This window comes from Octodon degus, unplaced genomic scaffold (genome assembly GCF_000260255.1).
Source record: "Octodon degus isolate 3935 unplaced genomic scaffold, OctDeg1.0 scaffold00009, whole genome shotgun sequence".
Taxonomy (NCBI): domain Eukaryota; kingdom Metazoa; phylum Chordata; class Mammalia; order Rodentia; family Octodontidae; genus Octodon; species Octodon degus.
The window spans coordinates 13,778,280-13,799,422 of NW_004524585.1; the positions used below are offsets into that span (position 1 = coordinate 13,778,280).

General features: G+C 50.2%; 1 protein-coding gene across 12 annotated transcripts in view; it reads right to left on the reverse strand.

Annotated features, from left to right (window-relative positions):
• The window catches only part of Plekha6 (pleckstrin homology domain containing A6), a 136,013-nt gene that overhangs the window by 76,762 nt on the left and 38,108 nt on the right, over positions 1-21,143 (reverse strand). Inside the window, exon 1 of one of the 12 annotated variants that reach the window (XM_023708275.1) lies at positions 17,672-17,726. The exons of 10 other annotated variants lie outside the window; for them this stretch is intronic. The gene's annotated coding sequence lies outside the window, so the exon portion shown is untranslated. Of the gene's footprint in view, positions 1-17,633; positions 17,727-21,143 lie in introns of those variants that run through there. One more of the 12 variants, XM_023708260.1, reaches the window with a different exon arrangement.

Sequence of the window (21,143 nt, forward strand, 5' to 3'; positions counted from 1 at the left end):
TTATTTATTTAGTGTGTGTGTGGCCAGCTCAGCCCACCAGGGGGCGGGGCTGGCTGGCATGTGGTGCTGGGGGATTGAACCGTGGTCCCTGTGCTTTGCTTTGCTTAGCTTAGCTTGTTCTAAGTGGGTGCTTCAGACCACTGAGCCATCTCACCAGCCCCTGCAACAGCTTTTGACTGTGTCTTTGGTCTGGATCTTGCATGTGCACCGGGCCAGGCACTCCTTCCAGCCCAACTTGTTGAGTGCTAGAAATACCCAGATGCCTTCTATCTCCAGGAACACACACAAGTCCTAAGCCACCTGGCCCGGCTCTGGGACTCCCTGGACATCGTGGATGACCTCCCCACAGCTCAAGAGGGCAAACTACAGCTCACACAGGAAGTTAATAAGGAGGCCAGAAATAGGCCCTGAGTCTAGTGCTTCTCTTCTCAGTCCCTGTGGACCAATTACTCACCCTATCAGTCTGGCCCAAAGACATCCCATGATGCTCTTCCTCAGTGCCCTTATTTCAGGTTGTTGTCCTGGCGAGCTTCACCTGGCACTGAGGAGCTTCCCACCCTTTTATCTGTCACCTTCCTGGGAGCTGCGGTCATTAGCAGAGAGCACCATGTAGGTGTCTAATTAAGCAATCAGCAGCGAATGTAGAAACCTGTTCAAGCCACCCCACTGAGCATCCACCCCAGGGATCCTCTTACAGGCGCCTCCGTTGTCGAGCTTCCTGGAAAGGTCCCCATTGTGTTTGCCTAGAACACAGAAGAGTGTCTGATTCTGCCCTCCTATTTATCTTCTAGCACACACTTTTCAGCCTCTGTGCAACACATTTCAGGTCGTGTCCCAATACAACCTGCGACTTTGAGGGGTGGGCAAGTGGACTTCAGATGGGAGGAAGTCTTTAGAGAGGATGTCCTCTTACTTGGCCACCTTAAGCATCCCAAGCCCTATCTTGCCATCTTGGCATTTTGGGGGCAGGGCAAGGAAGGAAGTGCCCTCAGGCAGTTGAGGAGAAGATGGCCAAGGTGGAAGTGGGCAGTGTGAGTGTCACACTGAGGCCTCTTATCTGTACTGCAGCTCATGGCCTTCCTGTTTCACCCTTTAAGTGGAATGTTCCACTTGCCCTGGAAGCCTGGGGAGGGTAGAAATTTCCTGTTCAAGTAATGCTTCCCTTTTTACAGACTGGGTCTCTGGAATATCATCCAATACTCCTGCAAATGACAGGGGAGAGGAATGGTCCTCTAGTCTGGGGACACTGTTACCCAGAAAAAAATCCTGCTTTGCTGGAGCTCCTGGTCTGCCCTACTCAGGCATTAGGTGGACGCTGACCAACCCTGGGGCAATAATTGTCCCAGATTTTTTCCCCAGATTTTTGTTTTGTCTTTTTTTCTGAGGTCCTTATTGCCCCACCTAAGAGACCTTTATCTACCTCATCACTTTCACTAGCGCAGCACAGGTGAAGATGCCTGTACTGATGCCCAGAAACTTGCAGAGGAAGGCATGTGTGCCCACGCTGTGACTGGGGAGGGGAAGCAGCACTTCAGGGATCAGGCCAAGCTTCTAATTCCACAAGGGTTCTGGTTACCCAAAGCCACACCCTAGAGGTATCCCAGCAGGCCACCTTGCCCTCACGCGCCCCTGAGCTCTGCCAGGTTGGCACAGAACCCGGGCACACTCTTCTTCCATTGTGATATGTGGGTTCTTTCTGGCAGAAATAGGAGAATGACTTTTCTTTCCAATCCCTGGGCCCTGTCCAGCTGTCTTCCAATTCCTATGAGACAAACTAGACTTGAACAACAACAGAAAAGATTTGGGTTGGACACCAAGAAGCACTGGAAATGGGTGATAAGAGGGAGTTTAGGCTCTTAAGATAAAGCTAATTTCCTTCCTGGAGAGTGAGGCTTAGTGCCTATTTTTTCAGAAGTCATTCCCTTCCCTTTGCTGCTGCCTAAGTACCTGACTACTTGGCATGGCACCCAGGGCCCCTGTCCCTACTCATCTGCCACATCCCACTGCTCCATATGTAAACTTTCCAATCCAGCCCAACTGAGCGCCTCCATATCTTTCCCCAAAGGCCTGGGCATCCAGCCTCTGGCTGCACTGGTCTGCACTCTTCCTCCCCCATAGTGGCCCACTCACCCAGCCACTAGAGCAAACTTTTCCTCAGTTAAAATGGCAGGTCTCGGCCATGTGGCCACATGGGTCATCTTATAACCTGAGAACTTCTCCAGAAAACAGATTTCCTGGATGCCTGTTGGGTCTAAATCTCCCAAGGTGGGTGCTGCTTCAAGGCTGAGCTCAACCCTCCTTCTTCCAGAAAGGCCCTCCCTGGTGAAATTCTGGGCACAAATCAGCCATCTGTGGACATGACTGGAACACCCACAGAGAGGGACCCACAGCCCAGACACTGGCACCAAGGAAACCATCCTCCCATCCAGCTGAGGACAAGACCAGAGAGCTGGGGAGATACCCTGCTATGTGACAGTGTAGCAACACTAGCATCTGAGAAGAAGGGGCCGGATTTTAGAAACAGACCACACCTAAGAGGTGGGAGGTGACTGTCATGTTGGAAAGTAACACCGATAATAATAGAAGCTAACACTGCACATTCACTGTGTGCGCTGTTGGAACTGCTCTCTGTGTTCATGGTCACCTTTCTTCCTCATAATTAAATGAAGCAGGAAGGGCATCTGAGGGGCCAGGATGGTGAAGTCTCACCCCACAAATAATACAGTGCAAAAGTGGCTCCTGCTTAGTGAATGTTCTCTCATGGATCAGAAGATAAAATGATCTTTGAGGGCTCACTCCCACAGGGTGGGAGGAAGCTGAGATCCTTCAGGAGAAACTGCAGCTCTGAAAAATATTTTCGTAACTTTTTAAACTATGAAAAGATACACCAGGACTGAGGAGAGGAGGAGAGGCCCTGGCTGGGTAAGAGCCTGGCTTTCCTGATACAGGATGCAGAGAGTGGGTGTCAGAGTGCTCCCCACACCCACAAGAAACCCAAGCTGGCCTCAGGAGGACAGCTGCAGGCTACTCAGAATAGGGGCAAGGGAGAAACACTTCCACAGGTCTGTCTCGTGGTGTCCACGTCCCTGGCAGCCCTTCACCCTGGAGGCCAGCACAGGATGCTCAGGGCTAGGATACCCTTGAGTGTGACCCTGAGCTGGTGGAGCCTTTTAAGTTGATCTTGTCCTTCCTTGATGATCCAGAAGGGACAGTAACTTAGCTAACTCATTCCAGAGCTTGAAACCCCTTCCATGAGGTTATAATTGCCTTTCATTTCTAGTCTTTAGTCTTTGTTTGGCTGATTGTAATACAAACCCATTTCCCATGGGAGAAATCAATATAGACATCAAATATAGAAACTTAAACCCACTCTCCTCTCCAGGGAAGGGGAAGCCAGCATGAGCCTCAGACTCACCAGGGTTAAGAATGGCACTGTGAGGGAGAGGGCAGCCATGGCTTACTCCTTACTCCCTCCCTTGTGCCTTAGAACACACCAAGATGGAAATTGCTGCTGTTTCACCTGTGTGGGATGAAGAACCAAGGTGACAAACGACAACACCTACCCCCTACCTCAGACAGGAAAAGTAACCTTTTGTCTCCTCTTCCCAACCTCTACCTGCTTGAACTAGGGTTTCCTCTTCCTGACCTCTACCTGCTTGACCTAGGGTCCCCTCATCTGCCTGGACCAGCAGAGCCAGGAGCCAGGAGATTTGTGCTGCAGTCTCCTCAGCCTTGGCAAAATCCTCAAGCATCTCTATGCCTCTCCTCCCTAGATTTCCCTACAGATTTAAAAAGTTACATCTAAAGGCAAAGCCTAGGTTACTGCTGATAATGAATGCACCAGTTCAGTTTGCAAAGGGAGCCAGAGCTTCCTGCTGGGTCCTCAGCTCCAGGCAGGGGCTCCAGACTGGACTGGGCCAGATGATAGCCAGCACTGGCCCCACATCCAGGACTGTTCGGGGCATCTGGGCAGAAATCACCCAGTCAGAAGCAAATGCCTGGCTACTGCACCTACTCTGCAGGCCTGGCACAACTTCCCAAAGCTCCTCTCACCGCACCCGCCCTCTCCCACAGCCTGCCATTTCTATCTCCTCGGGGGCCCCTAACTCCCCCTCACTTTCTGAATGGACTTTATAGGGCAATGTCCTTCAATCTGAGTTTTGACTCATCTGTGGGTTGGGAAATCAGTTTAGTAATTGATCACTGGTATTTAAAAAAAAAAAACTAATGAAACAGAGTAGGAAATATGTGTGCTGTACCAAGCAACAGTAAATACTACTTTATAATGCTTTTAACACACACACACACACACACACACACACACATCTCTTAGAATCTTGACTCAGCCACTTACATTTGCTTTTGTTCCTTCATCTTTGGTATGGGGACAACAGCAGTATCCATCTCCTAGGTGGTGGTGAGGACAAAAGTAGTTAACACACACAGAACCTTTGGGAAAGCACTTCATGGGAAATATTGTTTCACATGCTGAGACACATTTAGAGTGTGTGCAGGAGTGTGTGGGAACACACACTCATGTGTGTGTATTTCACTCATGTGAAATACAAGGGAAATACAGTGCGCTGTACCTCGGTTCACAAATGCTTTTGTTTGCCAGCAATTTGGTCCACAAACGAAAGCATTTGGCAAACTTTTCTCTTCGTTTGCAAAACACATCAGGTGACAAACATAACCACAGCCGTCTTTCCTGCACAAACACAGCGGTGGCCATCTTTCCAAAATCATGGAACACATCAAGTTCATGAGCTGAGGTACTATTTTCTTCTTCTGTACGGTGGAGAGAAAAACTGAAAGCTGTGGCATGGGAGAGCCCGGAAGTGTAACAGGCATGGAGTCAAATTGCCCGTGTTCAGAGGGACTCCCTGGCATTTGTCCACATGGTTCTTGGGGCGTAGCAAAGACAAGAAAAGAACAGAGACTGAGCAGTGGGCAGAGCGTCTGAGAGCACAGGGCCAAGATCTCCTCACATCCAGTCATTTAATCCACACCCCCAGGGGTAGGTGTTATTATCCCTGTCTCACAAGTAAGGAATGGCACCAGAGAGAGGCTAAATCATCATACAGTTAAGAGAGGGCAGGGCCAGGATTTGAACTTGGCCTCACAACTTGCAACCACTGTCTGTTTCTTTGTGCTGCCTTTTCAGAAGGGGAAGACGGACTACAAGGAGGTGGCCTTCTCTGTGAGAACAGTGGCTTCTCCCAATATAGCCCTGCCTCCAAAGCAAGCAGTATAATTTCTAATGGCTCAAATTCAGGAAGTCACACCTCCGGGGTTCTATCATGAAGTCCAAAGAGATCTACTCAATAGCCAGAGATAATGAACTTGGTTAACGGAGCTCATAACCACATAATGCATTAAGTGCTCGATTAATTTGGGAGCATAAACATGTCCACACCCTTTATTTGGAAGACTTGGGTTCTGTCTGGTCAGGTCAGCTTCTCTTCTTCATGGCCCAGAGATGTTAAGAGGACAAAATCTTTCCATTTTGATAGCACTGAGGAGCCCAGGCCCTGCCAGGGGCCATTCTGTGAGTGAGTGCTCAAAGAGGAGAGAGCTGATAGAAAGTCAGGTGGTCCCTACCCCCGGCTGCTGAGGGTGCCTGGCCCCTCTTGATCTGCCCTCGCTTCTCTCCCACGTTGACACGGACACAAAACTCTCCCAGGATTAAGGCACCCAGTTCATCCACAGAACTGACCTTGCGTTCCATCAAACCCCACCATCTACCCACAGAGATGGCAGTGGGCTCTCCAGTGGGCGGCAGCCTTTCCCTTAGCTTGCTATGAGAATCTCATGGCAGCAGGCACACGAGCAAGAGCAAGTGTTCTGTCTGTTCACTTTTCGGACTGTTTCCTGAAAGTCCCTGTGCCCTTGTTCACTTCCTCTTAAACGGCTGTCACCTCCTCCCCTGGGCTGTTGTTTCTATCTTTTCATTTTCTGACAAGCAGCAGATATTTTCTTTCAACAAATGAGTAAAGTGAGATCAAGAAAAGCTAAAGATCTTGCTTATTGTCACAGACTGTGTGATGTAAGCTGGTTGGGGTCTCATTAAGATCAGGCTCCTTTTGGAGCTGGCAGACACTCTGGACTCCCTTCGAGTCCCCCATTCCCACCCAACAGATCTGGCCCTCCTCTCTGTACTTTGTCACCCTTGGCCCGGTTCTGCTGAGTCACCCTTGTCATCCTGTATTGCTGCTGCTTGGATTTCTGTCTCCCTCAGAGCACCCTGAGTGCCCCCGGGGAAGTGGCCCTGTCACACTCATCTTTGCATTCCTGGCATCTGACATAGGAGGGTTTCTCAATGTCTGGGGAAGAAAGGCAGGGAAGGAGGGATGACCGAAGAGGGGACAAAGGGGGAAAGGAGGAAAGGACAGAAAGGCAGGGAGGCAGGGAGGGGGTATGACAGGCACTCAAGAATAACGGTCATCTCAAACCAGTGGCCCCAGGCCTGGCACAGGGCCCTCTGCCAGTCTAACTCTGACTGAGATGAATGCTGACACCTAACCTGTGCCCCTGTCATAATAAGCACGGGTAATGGAGTCCCTGCCTGCTCCCAAGGGTCACGTGTTCGCCTCTGCGTCGCACTTCTCCCCTTGCCACCCTAGGATGTGAGCAAAGCGCCAGCTCCTTCCTGCTGGGTCCCACAGTGCTCCAGAGCCTCTCCCGCCTTGGTGCTCCCACCGTAAAATGGGGGCTCCACCCTTGGATGATGGGAATGGACTTAGGAGAGCAGTGCCTGGCAAGCCCTTCCACTTGGCCTTCAACCCTAAAGGCAGAGGTGAGCTTTGGGGTTGCTTACTGGAGGAGGAGCTGGTGCCTATGGAAATCCGAGGAAGGAGCTGTGTACCTCCACAGGGACCCGCTGTAAAAGCAAGCTTGGCTCAGCCTCTTGAGGAGGCAGGAGGGAGAGATGGCATCTATAGGAAGGGGCTCCAGCAGGCTCAGTGCCCAGGTGACTCAGGAAAGCAACCGGGAACCATGGCTTAGCACCTTGGCTTCCCAGTGGAATTCCCCGAGACGAGATGAGGAGATGGGAGATGCTCTCAGCAGCTCCGTGAGCCCCTCTCTCCACAGCCTTTTCTGGAAAGCGTCAGATCACTCCCTCTCCCCATGTGGCTCACTACACAGATCCTCATATATCAGTGGGGATCCACTACCTGTCGGGGGCATGCTGTGGGGCCTAGATGTGTGTGTGTGAGGGGGAAACATGATGTAAAAGGGGTGGAGGCTTCCTGGCTTTTTCCAAAACCAGGATAACACCACCACCCTCTGCAAATCCTGTTTTATCTGTCTCGAAAAACAAGTTTTAAAGCCAAATCTGGTGCATGCCAGGCATCCTGGCACCTGGAAATGAAGGAGGATCTTATTCCAGGGGATCTTGTGCCTTCTCGTCTTGCCAAAGAACTGGGGGGTGGAGGGGGTCTAGGTTCAGTCACACAGGGCTATTTACATGGACAAGGCTGCCAGGGTGGCAAGGAATGTGGCATCAGGTCGCCCTGAGGCCTGATGGCCAGCAAGGACAGCAGGACGTGATGTCCAGCAATATCAACAGGGCAGTCCACAGCATGAAGCACCAAACACAGATGCCAAGGGCACTGAATTCTCACCCTGACCCCATAGCTGAGGTGCTCTGTGCCCCTGGGCAGACCACAAACCTCTCTGAGTCTCGGGTAAGTGCACACAGCCAAAAGAACGGGGTGAGGAGAGGAAGCAAACTGTGCTTGTTCCTGCCTCTAAGCTTTAAAGGACTAAATCCAGTTTCTGGGTAGGCTGTCAAGGTTCTCACAAGGCGGCCCCTTCCGGCCGCCTCCCCAGTCCCCTGAAGTGCTCCCTGTGCGCTGGTCCCTGCTGCTCCCCTTCCAGCAGCCAGGCTGCCTCTGCGCCTCAGCACTGTGCACTGCCATCCCAAGCCACCGCAGTCACCCACCTCCGCCCACAGCTCCATCCCCAAGTCTGCAGGACACACTGGTCCTCTTCCCAATACGTGGATCATTACAACTGTCTCCTCTAGACTGGAGGTCTCACAGGACAAGGGCCATCTCGAACCCATCCCTCCTCAGCAGATGTTTGCTAGCTGTCTGCCTGCGCCTGCCAGACTACAGAAGAGAGCAGCCTTACAATGTCCCCAGAGCTTAGGACAGTGCAGAACCAGGTGGGCCAGCTTGCTGCCATCAAGAACAGCAGGCAGGGGCCGGGGAGATGGCTCAGCGGGATAAGCGCTTGACTTGCAAGTGCAAGGATCTGAGTTCAATCCCCGGTTCCGCAAAAAAAAAAAAAAAAAAAGAACAGCAGGCACCACGAGTGCGCTGGGACTCTGTTCTCTGCCTCAGCAGAAGACTAAAGAATACTGAAAAGAAGAAATTAAAAACATAAACCACCTCCACCTGCTGGGCACTTTCCCACGTGCCATGCAGGCACTGTAGTTAATCCTCAAATTAACTCCTCAGCAAAAGGCCTCATGACAGACTTCACGGATGAAAAAAGCGGTGCCCAGAGAAGTTAAGAAACTTACTCCAAACCCTAGAGCAGGCAGCAGAGCTTGCAGAGGGTTCAAGTGTCTGACCATCGGCTGCCATGAGACACCCCAACCAGGAGCACCTCAGTGTGCCTGGACTGCTGGTCTAAAAGGAGAAAATAACACCCCACCAACTAGAGGCTCCTTGTGGTGTGACCCTAGCCCCAGTTGCCCAGGCATCCTCCTGGAAATCCTTGTCTTGCAGCAGTCCCCAGCCCCTGACCCTGCCTCAGGAGGCAGTGGGATAACACCTTAGAGTGCTGTCCCTTCACAGTGCCATTAGTATAAATGGAGGTTGGCCATGGCAGTGCAGTCCCTAGGATGCAGGGCTGTCAGCCACTGGGCTCCTCTCTTTCATGGCAGCAGGTAACAGTGTCCAGAGGTCTCCTGCCAACCACGGCCATGCTGCTCAAGCACATGGCTTTACGTCCCCAGAAAGTCTTGTTCTCTCCCCAAACCCAACTGTGCCTGCTGCCCATGGGAACTCCCATCCTCACTCCTTTTGTTCCTCTCTCTTCCTGACCCCGAACTAATTCAATTGGCCCTGGGAATTTTGCACATGCCCTTCTGTTCCATGGAACAAGTCACCAATGCAAGTTCCCCCTCACTCTAAATCTAAATCATGTCTTTTCAGAAGCCTTCCCTAACAAACCATGCCAAATCTGATCTCACCTCTGCCTTTCCTGTCCTAGGAACTTAATACCCTCCCCATATTCCATTGGTTAGAACCATTCATGACACATTCATTCATCTGACCAACATTTACGAAATGCCTGCAACTATGTGCCAGGAATTGATTATCTACTGTGTACCAAGCACTGCATGGGATGCATTTAGCATCCTCAAGGCGCTAAATATTAATGATTTTCAGGCCTTTAGATTGAGTGTTTTCCCAACCACTCTCCTCTTTGCTCCACCCTAGTACCCATTATTCATGTAGAAATTTCACTTTTTCAAGCTGCATTTGCATTGCTGTTCCCTCTTATCTGCACAGCACCCCTACAAAGTAGGGGGGACAGAGGTTGTTCCATTTGAAAGATGGGAACACTGAGGGCCAGGAAAGTAAAGTGACCTAGACGAGAGCTCCCAGCTTGTTACCAGTCAGGGTACCCTCAGGGTACCCCTGAGGCCAGTACCCCATGCCCCAAACCATGCAGACCAGGATCACAGAGAGTTAGATGAGACCATGAGGTGAACCAACTCTCACCCAGTCTGTCAAATGGACACTGGGGAAGAAAGCAAGCCGATGTGCACGTAGAAGGTGTTACACAATAAAGCCCTGTGTAACTCACAGGCTTCAAGTTGATTATGCTCAGATTGCTAGCACACAGTACGCTCAGCATGTATTTGTCAAATGAATAAAGAGCTTACTAGAGAGTTAACTTTGACAGAGGGCGTCAGCTACCTAATAGCAGCTTTTCCTGAGTCCATCAATGGCTGAGATCGGGCATCATTGTAATGGTAACATGTTTGCTCTTCATGATAACCTTATGAGATGGTGAATGTTTTCATCTGCTTCAGATGAGGAAGCTGAGATACAATGATCCTAGACATCCTACTCACAGACGGTGGTGCAACATGGGACAAGTGCTAAGCAGACTGGCTCTGAGCTGGGCTCCGACCACAGCACCAAGCACGGTTCACAGCCCGCTGCCACCCAGATCCTGACTGGGTTCTTATTATGAGCACCTGACTGGGCATTCTGCTGAGTGCTGAGGCCTGAGCTCACATGCCTGCCAGGCCCCCAGGTTCCGCATGAGTCACCCCCAGCTGGGATGAGTAGAATGAAAATCCAGCCTGTGGGGAAATGTTTCGCCTACATACACAGACTCCAGGAGTCCTCTTCAAGGTCCACCTCTGAGTCCTGTACTACCCATGGGCCCATCCCCAACCAAGCCAATTCTCCACTGTGTCTATGAATGCCAGGCAGGCCTGGGAAGAGTAAGTGCCATGGGTTTTTGGAGGGCAGACAATGGGAGGAGATTTTTAGTATCCCAAAGGCTGATATGTAGGGTATGATTGAAGAGGGTAGGACAGTGTTTATGCCTAGGGACAGAGACATGCTGAAAAGATTTATAAATATAATGGAGAAAGGGGCTCTGTGAATAGCCCCATTATAGGCCAGAATGGGAAAGGAGGAGCTTGGCAATGGGAAAACCAGCTCTGGCTATTTTCTGGCCGTACTGGAGAGGCAAGAAAGCTGCATCATCTCATCATCAATAAGACAAAGAAAAGAGCCTAAACCCAGAAAACTCAAGCACAATCTCTGAGGTTGAGTTTCTCTGACAAAATCTTAACTGGAAGGGATAAGATTCAGAAGAAATGATTCCGAGGGGAGGAACCATCCCAGACATCACAAACACTGAGGGTTGGGTGTCTAATAGTGCTGAACTTGAAGTGGATTCAGATCCTTGTGTTTTTACTCAATCCAAGGCCGAAAGCTGACTTCAGTTTCTCCATTTATTCTGAGGGAATAGTGTGACCTGTCCAAGCCTTCGTCCTTTGGCATAGGGACCACGTTAGGTTAAAGAAGGCTGGAGACCAGATGATACTTAGAGTTACTTAGAAGAGAATAGCTTCAGAGATGTAAGACTTGCTCAGAGCTCTTGGTGATGGCCAGGCAGGAGCTACTGCATGCCTTGCCTCAGTTACCCTAACCACAGGTACAGAGATGAAACCATTTGGCTCATGATGGAGCTCCGGAGAGACAAGAAAGCTTGCCTCACACCGCTTGTGTCGGTGACATCCCTGCCCAGTTATCTGTGAATGCAGACCTCTGAGATCAGCCTACAGAGGATGAATGATGGGAAGAGATTTCTCCATGGAACCAGGCATAGCTCCGTGGTACAGTGCATCCTTAGCAGGCAGTGGGTTCTGGATTTAGTCCATAGCATGGGGGAGTAGGGGGCCAGAAACACTCTCCTCACTGCAGGCAACATAGAAATGTAGGCTAGGATTAGAGGTAGCATCCCTAGGGAAAGAGTGGCCAACTTCTCCTTTTTCCTGAGACTTTAGAGGCTTCCTAGAATGCAGGACTTTCTGTGCTAAAATTAAGTCCTGGGAAGACTGGAACAAATTGGTCACCCTATTAAAGGACACACACATAAGTCAGTCACTAGTTTCATAGAACACATGGGTGCCACATGAAGTCTTCATGCTCACTACTGAGGGCTTGAATCCTAAGGGTGGGAAGCTGAGTGTCCGGCCACCTGTCCCAGGGATCTGCTGCTTGTGGGGCACTATGTTCAAGTCCCTGCTTGGCAGGCTGGCTGGCTGCACTCATTCCTATCTGGAAGAAAGGAAACTTCTGCAGGTGCTCCCGAGCTCTACAAAATTTCTTTTTTGTTGCTGTTGGAATACACTGTGATCAGATCCAGAAGGAAGCTAGTCTCTGCCCTGGCTGTCCCCATGGTCACTTAGTTCTCCAAGGATCTCAGTGGCCCAGGAGAACAGGGGTTGAAGGACAGGCATGAGGAGAGGCAGTAATGCCTACAGCCAGGCTGTTGAGGCTATCACAGTGGGGCCGCCATGAACATTCAGATCCTGTGCCCACAGTGGGCCTGGCCCCACCCCATGCCCCAGAGCCCAGCACTGAATGCTGTGCTCCCCTGGCTTGAGTCCACTTAATTTTCTCCTAAGCTGCTTTATGAGGCAGATTCCACACACTCGACGTGTCCAGTCCTGCAGTGGCCAATCTTCTCTGTGGCCAACCGAAGGCAGCTCCATTTCCATGCCCCATCTGCCAGCTGAAACACAGCCCAGCTCCCACTGTACCCTGGAGCTTGCACGGATGAGCAGGCATGAGCAGATACCCAGCCCCTCTGTCCCTCAGAGGAGGCCCAGCCCACTGTGAGGCCCAAGAGTAGAAGGAAGGCCTAAAAATTAAGGAGGGATAAAGCTTCTCCATCCTGCCTCTGTCAGCACTGAATGTTCTACCAGGGTCTACAATGTGCAAAACACTGGGAAAGAAGCGGCACCTGGGCCCAGAACCGGATCCCAGGGAGGGTGCATGGGCATAGGATACTGCATCCCATGACGCTTCCCACTCACACTGTCCTCCTCCTGCAGGACTCCCCGCATTGTCCCCACCCAGTGAGTGCTGCAGAGATGCGGAGACAAAAGGGACAGAAAAGCAGTCAGAAGCCTGGTTGACTCACAGTAGTGCAGTAATCAAGCTTTCCTTCAGCTTACATTTCTAACAGTTTTTGTTGCCAGAGGCCTAAGAAGCAAGCTAGAAAATTAAAAGGGTCAGAAATGTAATCAAACCCCTTTTCCCTTGATTGGTTCATTGACTGCTTCATCCACTCACTCAGTACACACTTCACAGGGGCCTTCTGTGTGCCAGCAGCTGAGCTAGGCTCTGGACTTCAGAGGGCAGCTCACCCTGACTTCCCCCAGGGTTCACTCCCCCTCATCCCCCTATTCCAGCTCCTGCCTTCTCACAGGATCCAAATGGTGAGCTCTGTGCTTAGGCAGAAGGAGGCTTCACACACAGCAGCCTCTGTGGCATGAAATATGGACAAAGCAGCTTCTTGGGTTCCTGCCTCTCCCCAGTTGCTCCCTCCACCCTCCTCTGCCTGGGTTGGAAACCCTGCCACCCTCCGCTCACATGCTGGAGTCACAAGGCTGAGCTCCCAGGAAAAGAAGTAGTTCAAGGATGTACCAGGCAAGAGCCAAGGGAGACAGAAATACAGCACTGTACTTTGTCCAGAGTGTGCATTCTTCCTCCTGGGATGCTCAAGAGTGGCACCCAAGAGTCCTTCTCGCCCATCCTCCTGCCTCCTCTCCTCCTGGCCTAGAGCTCCTATCCATCCATCCCTGCATTCCTCTGTCTCCTTCTCAAGGACCAGGATGTCTTGTGTCTGTCTCCGTCAACACATGGAGAGGCACAAGAAGCAGATAGTGAGAAGGCGCTGGTACAGGAAAAATGAGCCTGGGTGCCTCTGGGCCCTTCTCAGGAGCCTTCCCGGCCTGCAGTCTCTGGCCCACTTAGGTCGAGTGCACTGGGAGCGCCAAGTGATTGGCACCTGGTAAGCGGGCGGCTGCTGTGTCTAATTGTCTCGCTGCAGATTTCATCTCTGATCTGCATGGGCAGATGGGCAAGCAGCTGAGCCAGGCCCCAGGGGACCACAAGTTCCTGGGGAGGAGCCATATCCACCTGGTTCTCTAGACCCAGGAGGCCCTGCTCAAGGGCAAGAAACCATCTAGGCCTCCAAAAGGGAAAAATACAAGAGCAGGCCTAAGCCAAAGCCTAGGTCCCTCCCCAGTTGCTCCCCTTCCTAGGAAAGCACAGAGCAGCTTCCAGACAGCCAAGTGGCAGGCACCCGCTCCCACGCAAGGCCTGGCCTCTGACTCGCTGCGCTTCTGAGGGCAACCTCCCTGCCTTCTCTAGATACAACTTCATCAGCCTGAAATTAGGGCTGGAGTCCTGACCTCGGCCTGGGTGAAAAGAAACTACTAGAACATGCTGCTTTGCACTTTATTGATGGGTACTGGAATAATAGGCAGTCTCACATCTGCCATGTATAAATTTCAATGATATACTCTGGGCTGGGGAGATAGCTCAGTGGCTTAAGTGCCTGCCTAGCAAGCATAAGGTCCCTGAGTTCTATCCCTGGTACAAGAAAAAAAAAAATCAGTTACATACTCTATGTATATCTGCAGATTCTCAAAGCTAGATTCTAGGTTTCTGTGAATAAGTAATCCAAAATAACAATAGCTCATGTATGTCGAGTACTTCCCATATCCCAGACAGTTTGCTGAGCTCTTTATTTCCATTATATCATTTAATATTCATAATAACCCTAATAGGCCAGTGAGATAGCTCAGAAGACTAAGCCCCTGCTTAGGCAAGTGCAGGGACCAGGGTTCGATTCCCAGTACCACATGCTACGCCAACCCCGCCCCCAGGTGCACTGAGCCGGCAACTGAGTCCGGGCATAGTGGTGTACACCTATAATCCCAGTGCTGGGGAGGCTAAAAACAGAAAGACCACTACAAGTCTGAGTTCAAGGTCAGCCCCAACTATATAGGGAGACCCTGCCTCAATGAAACAAATCAGAGATAGAAAGAACTAGGAATATCTTTCAAATAAGATTGGGGGGGTCGGGGAGATAGCTTAGTAGAATAAGCACTTGCCTGGCAAGCACAAGGGCCTGAGTTCAATCCCTAGTTCTGCCAAAAAAAAACCCCCAAAAATAGTAAGACCCTGTACAAACAAAACAAATATATATATATATATACGTATATATATATGTATATATATATATATATTCATAATAACCCTAGCCAGATGTAGTAGCACATGCCTGTAATGCCTGTATTTAGAGGCTAAGGAAGGAGAATAGAAAGTTTGAGACCCATCTAGGCAACTTATCAAGAACCTGTCTCCAAAAAAAAAAACCTGTCTCTAAGTATGGGGATGGGTCTCAGTGCAAAGACTCTGGGTTTAATCCTCAGTACCATAAAAAAAATCATAATAATTCATAATAACCCTATAAGGTAAGGTAGGTAGAGAAATTAAGGCACAGAGAATTCAGCAAACTTGCTAAGGTCCATCAAGTAGAACATGGTGAAGCCACAATCCACACCCAAGCAAGCTGACTTCAAAGCTCTGCTGGGCCTGTGTGGTGTGTGTGTGTGTGCCGGAGCAGGGGTGGGGGGTGGGGGGGAGGTAAACCATAAAACTATAAGCAATTATGCAAATAGAGAGTTATTACTATGTCTCTGATAGCAGGAGCCAGGAGGTGGATATAGGAGTCAGGAAAGTTTTGTGTCTGAGAATTAATCTGATTAAATAGGGCCAATATTTCAGAGCTAACAAGAAAAGTCACTTGACTATCTCAGGCTTTGGTTCCCTCCATGAGCACAAAGACTTGAAGTGTGATGGAAGAGTGATAAAAAGGACTCCTCCTAGGAGTCTCAACCGTGCACGTCCGAGACTCCTGCCTCACCAACCCAGAGAGAGGCCAGAACAGGTGGGCGTGGGTCACAGCTGTACCATGCATCTCGGCCTCCAGAGTGACACCTCTTAAAGGACCTCTTTCCAGAGCAAAAGATCACTTACTGGGAAATCAGAGAGGCAACATCTAATTAGAGAGAGTAATAGGTCATTAGCTGTAATGAATTAATGGGTCTAGGCAGTGATCATCGAGACTGCTAATATCCTGAAAAGAGACAAGCCACCCTCTTGTGCTTCCTGAGAGATGTGCACACCAGGGGCAGCTCTTGCTTCAGACCCACGAGTAGATAGGCTGAAGGTCCTGAAGTGGACCAATGCCCTAAATCAAACTACAATCACAGGAAATACAGGGACAAAGGAACAAGTTAAATTGCCATGAGGCGGTGCCATTGGCCAAACACAGTATGTGACAGACACTCCGGGACAAAGGACCCAGTTCTTTGGGAAAATGTAGCAGGGAGACAAAAATACACCTGCAGACTAGGAGTGACTTTAAGGCTGCAGCGACCAATTACAATGTATGGACCTTGTTTAGATTTGAATTAGAAAGAAAATGGGGAGAAATTTTGTAAAAGATGATAACCAGGAAATAAAAACACTAATTGAATTTCATTATATTAAAGAATTGCTTATTTTGTTCAGAAATAGATTGAGTTTTTTTCTTAAGAGTCTTCAGAGATGAAATGAGAAACTGTCTAGGATTTTGTTCAAAATAATCAGAAGCCAGAAGCCAGGTGTGGTGGCTTCTACTACACCTTGCAGTCCCAGCACTTGGGAGGCTGAGGTAGGAGGATTTCTGAGTTCAAGGCCAGCCTGGGCTACATAGTGAGTTCAAGGTCAGCCCCAACAATATAGGGAAACCCTGCCTCAATGAAACAAATCAGAGATAGAAAGAACTAGGAATATATTTAAAATAAGATTGGGGGGGCCAGGGAGATAGCTCAGTAGAATAAGTGCTTGCCTGGCAAGCGCAAGGGCCTGAGTTCAATCCCTGGTTCTGCCAAAAAAACAAAAACAAAAATAAACAAAAAATATCAGATTGGGTATGTAACTGCTTCCAAATGATTCAAGCTCGAGCATATGAGTGTTACTGCGTTACTCTCTTTACTCTTGTATATGCTTAAATTTTCCTATGATAAAAAACTTTTAAAAATACAAATCAGACTCATGATCTTTATTGTGGCCATGGTACAATAAATTGTTTTGAGCTGGCCAGGCCATCTGCTCTGGCCCTGTAGTATCCACTTTGGACAGCACATAGGGAGGCCCCAGACCACTTCACCCTTTCCAGTTAACCACTGTCACAAGTCACACACTGCAATCTACAACTCCATCCCCCTGGGTCTTTGACAGAGGTCAGGCTGGTACTGCAGAAGTGAAAGCCATACTCCTGAGGTCCCACTGCAGGGCTGTAGTGCAGCCACACTGTCCTGAGGTAAAATATAACACTCTTTCCTGGGAGAATGCTCTTGGAGCATCCCCAGGCCCAGGCGGATCTCAGTGCTTTGTACCTGGGATCTGCAAAAAGGTCTTGCCTCTCAGCACTGCAGCTCCTGCAGAAGCTGGATCTGATGTTTTACCGCCTCTCTGCCTCTGTCAGGGCAGAAAGTGGGAAATGGAAAAAGAGGAGAAGCCAGAAGGTGTGAGAGGGTCAAGGCCACACAAAGCAGGCACCCAAGCCCACGCCCCAGCTCAGCCCAGACAGCCAGGCCATAGCCAACCCCACCCTGGGCAAACAACTGGCACCTCCCAGGCTGCTCGCCCCTTCACACTTCCTGGTGCTTCCAATCACAGAGCTTAGGGGAGAGGAGGGAAGATGACTCTGGAACAAAGAAGACCAAGAGAAAGTGGACAGGGGAATCTAAGAGACAGGAGGTGTTCTTTGGAAGGAAGGCAATAAGAAAGAGTACCAAACTTGGCACATTGCAGAGCTCAGATTTGCTAAATAAATGAAAGAGAAAGGAAAAACAGAGAACGCAACAGTAAGGAGTCTGGGGAGAGCGAGAGAGGGGGAGGTCTAACGAGGTGCACGGAACATATAAACTGAGTCAGTGACCAGGTCAAGCTGACAGCCCACCCTGTGCACACAGCCCTGTGCCGCCTTCCCAGCCCAGCATGCTCCAAAGAACATGCCCTTACCAGCCCAGGAAGGTGTGCAGGAGCCAGGACGCACACACCTCGTGCTCCAAGAGGTGCCTTTCCCTCCTCCTGGCAGCCTGTTCTGTCCTTCCCCGCTCTGTCTGGGAAGCAGGCAAGTGGACTAATCAACCTGCTTCCTGGGGTGGGGCATCAGGTGAGGCTCCACCCCACACCAAGTGGCAGTCAATGGAGCACTGCCAGAGCCCGCCCTTTTGGGCACATTGCTGCAGGGCACAGAGGGTTAACTTAGTATTCAACCAAGGTGCTTGTTCCATATTCATGCCCACACTGGCAGTCACAAGACGACCAGGGCACAGCTGCCTCTGGGCCACAGCCGCTTCCCTCCTCCCACCCTCACGGATCTTTGGGGGCCACAGGGTTGGGTCCCCTCCCAGTGAACCATCCCCAGAACCAGGCCAAGCAGACACTGTCCTCATCAATCAGGTACTGAGGAAGTGAGCCAGAAAGTCAAGGAACCTAGAAATGAATCCTAGTGGAAGTCCTGACTCTGAAACTCAAATCCTGGCCCTGCCACTTGCTGAGATCACATAGCCACTGAGAGCTGGGGAGCCTCAGCTGCAAGGTCACAATGACCCCATCACTCAGCCCGCACCTCCAGGGAGCTTGCACAGAAGGAACGAGCAGCAAAGACGCTCTATAAATGCGGGGTATCATTATCATAAACCAGAGTTCCTGCCCCACCTCAGAAGGAGGTGGCAGGTTTCTGTCAGACCAAAAGGCCCCCACTGAACAAGGATAAAGTGAAAGGCAAAGCAAACCAGACAACGCCCAGGCTCCACAGCGTGGGCACCTTGCCCAAGTGGGCCAGAGGTCCCCAGCTCCATGAAGAAGGAAACTAAAACAGAGTGAACCAAGTGAGAAAGAGGAGAAAGGAAAGGCTGCAGACAGTGGGTACAGGCCAGCCCTGGGATTTGGATTGGTGCATTGACTGGGCTTCCTTGCACCTCAGAGCTTGGCCGGAGCAGGTGGGACCCTGCATCGACTACTGTAGCCCCAAAGGCTCCTACTCTGCTGCCCCAGGGAGGAAGCTGAATTGGTGCTCAAACCCAGGACTCCAGGAGTTCTCCACTTCTAACAATAACTCTTACCAATGATCAGCTCTGACATTCTCTAGCATTTAATGTACACTAACTACTTGCACTGTAGCTGCGCATAAACCAGAGAGGAAGCTCCCCTGGGTCATTCCCATTCCTCAGCTGATATAAACAGCAGGGCCCAGAAGAGATAATGCATTATCTGAGGTCACACATCCTGCTGGATGTTCTGTCCAACACCAGGACAGAGCTCAGCTCTCTCCTCACTCTGAGCCCTGCTCTCACACCCCTAGCAGCCCAGGGCCCAGTACAGGAGGGATGCAGTAAATCTTCAGGCAGGTTCACTCTGGAGAAGCCTCCTAGGCCTGCTTCCCAGCTACTCTGGGGATGACTCCTTCCTGAGGTAGTGTTAGGATCCACTTATGGACTGGGCATGTGTAAGGGACCTCAGCCCAGGATTTCCCTGGCAATAAACTCCCTTAAAAATAAGAAATGTTGGGCTGGGGTAGATCAGTCATAGAGTACTTGCCTAGAATGACCAAGGCCCTCATCTGAACGCTAGCACTGAAAAAACAAAACAAAATGGGCCAGGTGCTGAGGCAGAAGGATCATGAATGTAACCCAAGCCTGGGAGACTTAGTAACGAGGTGAGAGGCTGACTCAAAATATGAATGAATGAATGAATGAATGAATGAATGAATGAATGAATGAGTGAATGAATGAATGGATGGATGAATGAATGAATGAATGAATGAGTGAGTGGGCTAGGGATTTAGCTCAGCACAAAAGTTTAATCCCCGGTGTCAAAAAAACAAAGCGGAACAAGCAATGTCCAATTGTGTTGCTCCTGATCATTGATGAACATAATTAGCCTATTTAAACTATTAGACCTGAAGTTTTGAGGGTGGAAGAGATCTAGCCATTGGCCATTTCTCCCCTGAAATGCGGCCCAGTCACGCGCAGGCCTACATGTCCATGAAAGTTCTCCTGGGGGGAACATACTTCCAGGAAGCCAGCCAGCCAGCTAACCCATCTCAGAGGGGAGCAGGTCACTGAGGACACTGCCTCTCCTGACAACGCTCCTAATCATCTGTCGAATGCTTTTCAGTTTCCCATATGCTCTCCATCCACGTGAGCTCTGGACCTACCATTCTGAACTTCACTTTTTAATAATCATCATAATAGTGTTCACATGGTAACAAAGTGTGTCTCCATACATGATCATGTTGTGAAAGGCGCAAATCAGGCTAACTAGCAGGCCAATCACCTCACATTCTTATCATTTCCTTGTGGTGAGAACATTTAAATCTTCCTAGCAACTTCGAAATACAGAGTGCATCCTTATTAATTAGTCACTGTGCTGTACAAAGTCACAAAAACTTATTTATTCTGTCCAGCTGACCAGCATCTCCCCATCCCCTGGCCACTCCTCCCACAGACTTGGCCTTGATGAGGTCACCAGGAAGTAGACAGAGGCATTTTACCACTGGGTAGCCCTTTCCCCTTTAGCCTTTGAAGGGATAGCCAATAGATGACCCCCCACAAGGAACCCCCACCTCCATTCCAAGCTGCGCTGTGGATGGACAGAGAGGTGTTCAGCTCGCCTCCATCCAGCATTGCAGAGAATTCTATTTGCTGTGTAGACACCTAGCCTGGGTCTCCACAGTGCAAGCCCCTCACTCTATTCCCCAGCAGAAGAGGCTCTAGAGGAGGCCCCTCTGTGAGGTGGGGCAAGGATTAAGCTGCAGCAGGCAGCTGACCTTTCTCTGTTCTTTGGCAGAGCAAATGCAGACAAGAGGACATTCAGGGAACCTCACACAATTCCCAACTCCAAAGTTAGCAATCCAGAGACTGGGCATGGTGGTGCACGCCTATAATCCCAGCACTTGGGGGCTGAAAACAGGAGGATCACTACGAGTCTGAGCTGTTTAGTGAGACCCTTAGACCCTGTACTAAATACAAAAAAAAGAAAGAAAGAAAGTTATCAATGCCAGGAGGATGGCACGAGTTTGGATGAACTGAGATAAAAAACGACATCAGGAGAAAGCACATGGGCAGGAATTATCTTCCCACTTCCCTTGACTGCCTGGACTGTAAGTGCAGAGGCCCAGCATTGAAGGACCCTGCGGGCAGGAGCCCATGAGGCAGGGGCAGACCATTCCTGAACATTTCAACACTGCCACACAGCCTCTGTTCTGCCAGACCCCGCTGGCTCACCTCCTGTACTTTGACAGCCAGCAGACAACTCTGTCGGGTCACCTATAAGAGGTGCCTATGGGGTGATCCAGGGCAAGAGTCTCTGCATGTGGGGGTAGCCTACTGTAAACCTCTCTCGTGTCAAGAGTCCTTCTAAGGGGTCCTGGATCTAATGTCCTATCTGGTCCCCCGCCCTAATCTTCACTCTCCAACTCTATTCACATCTCATTTTACCCTAAGACTTGGATTTCCAATCCCG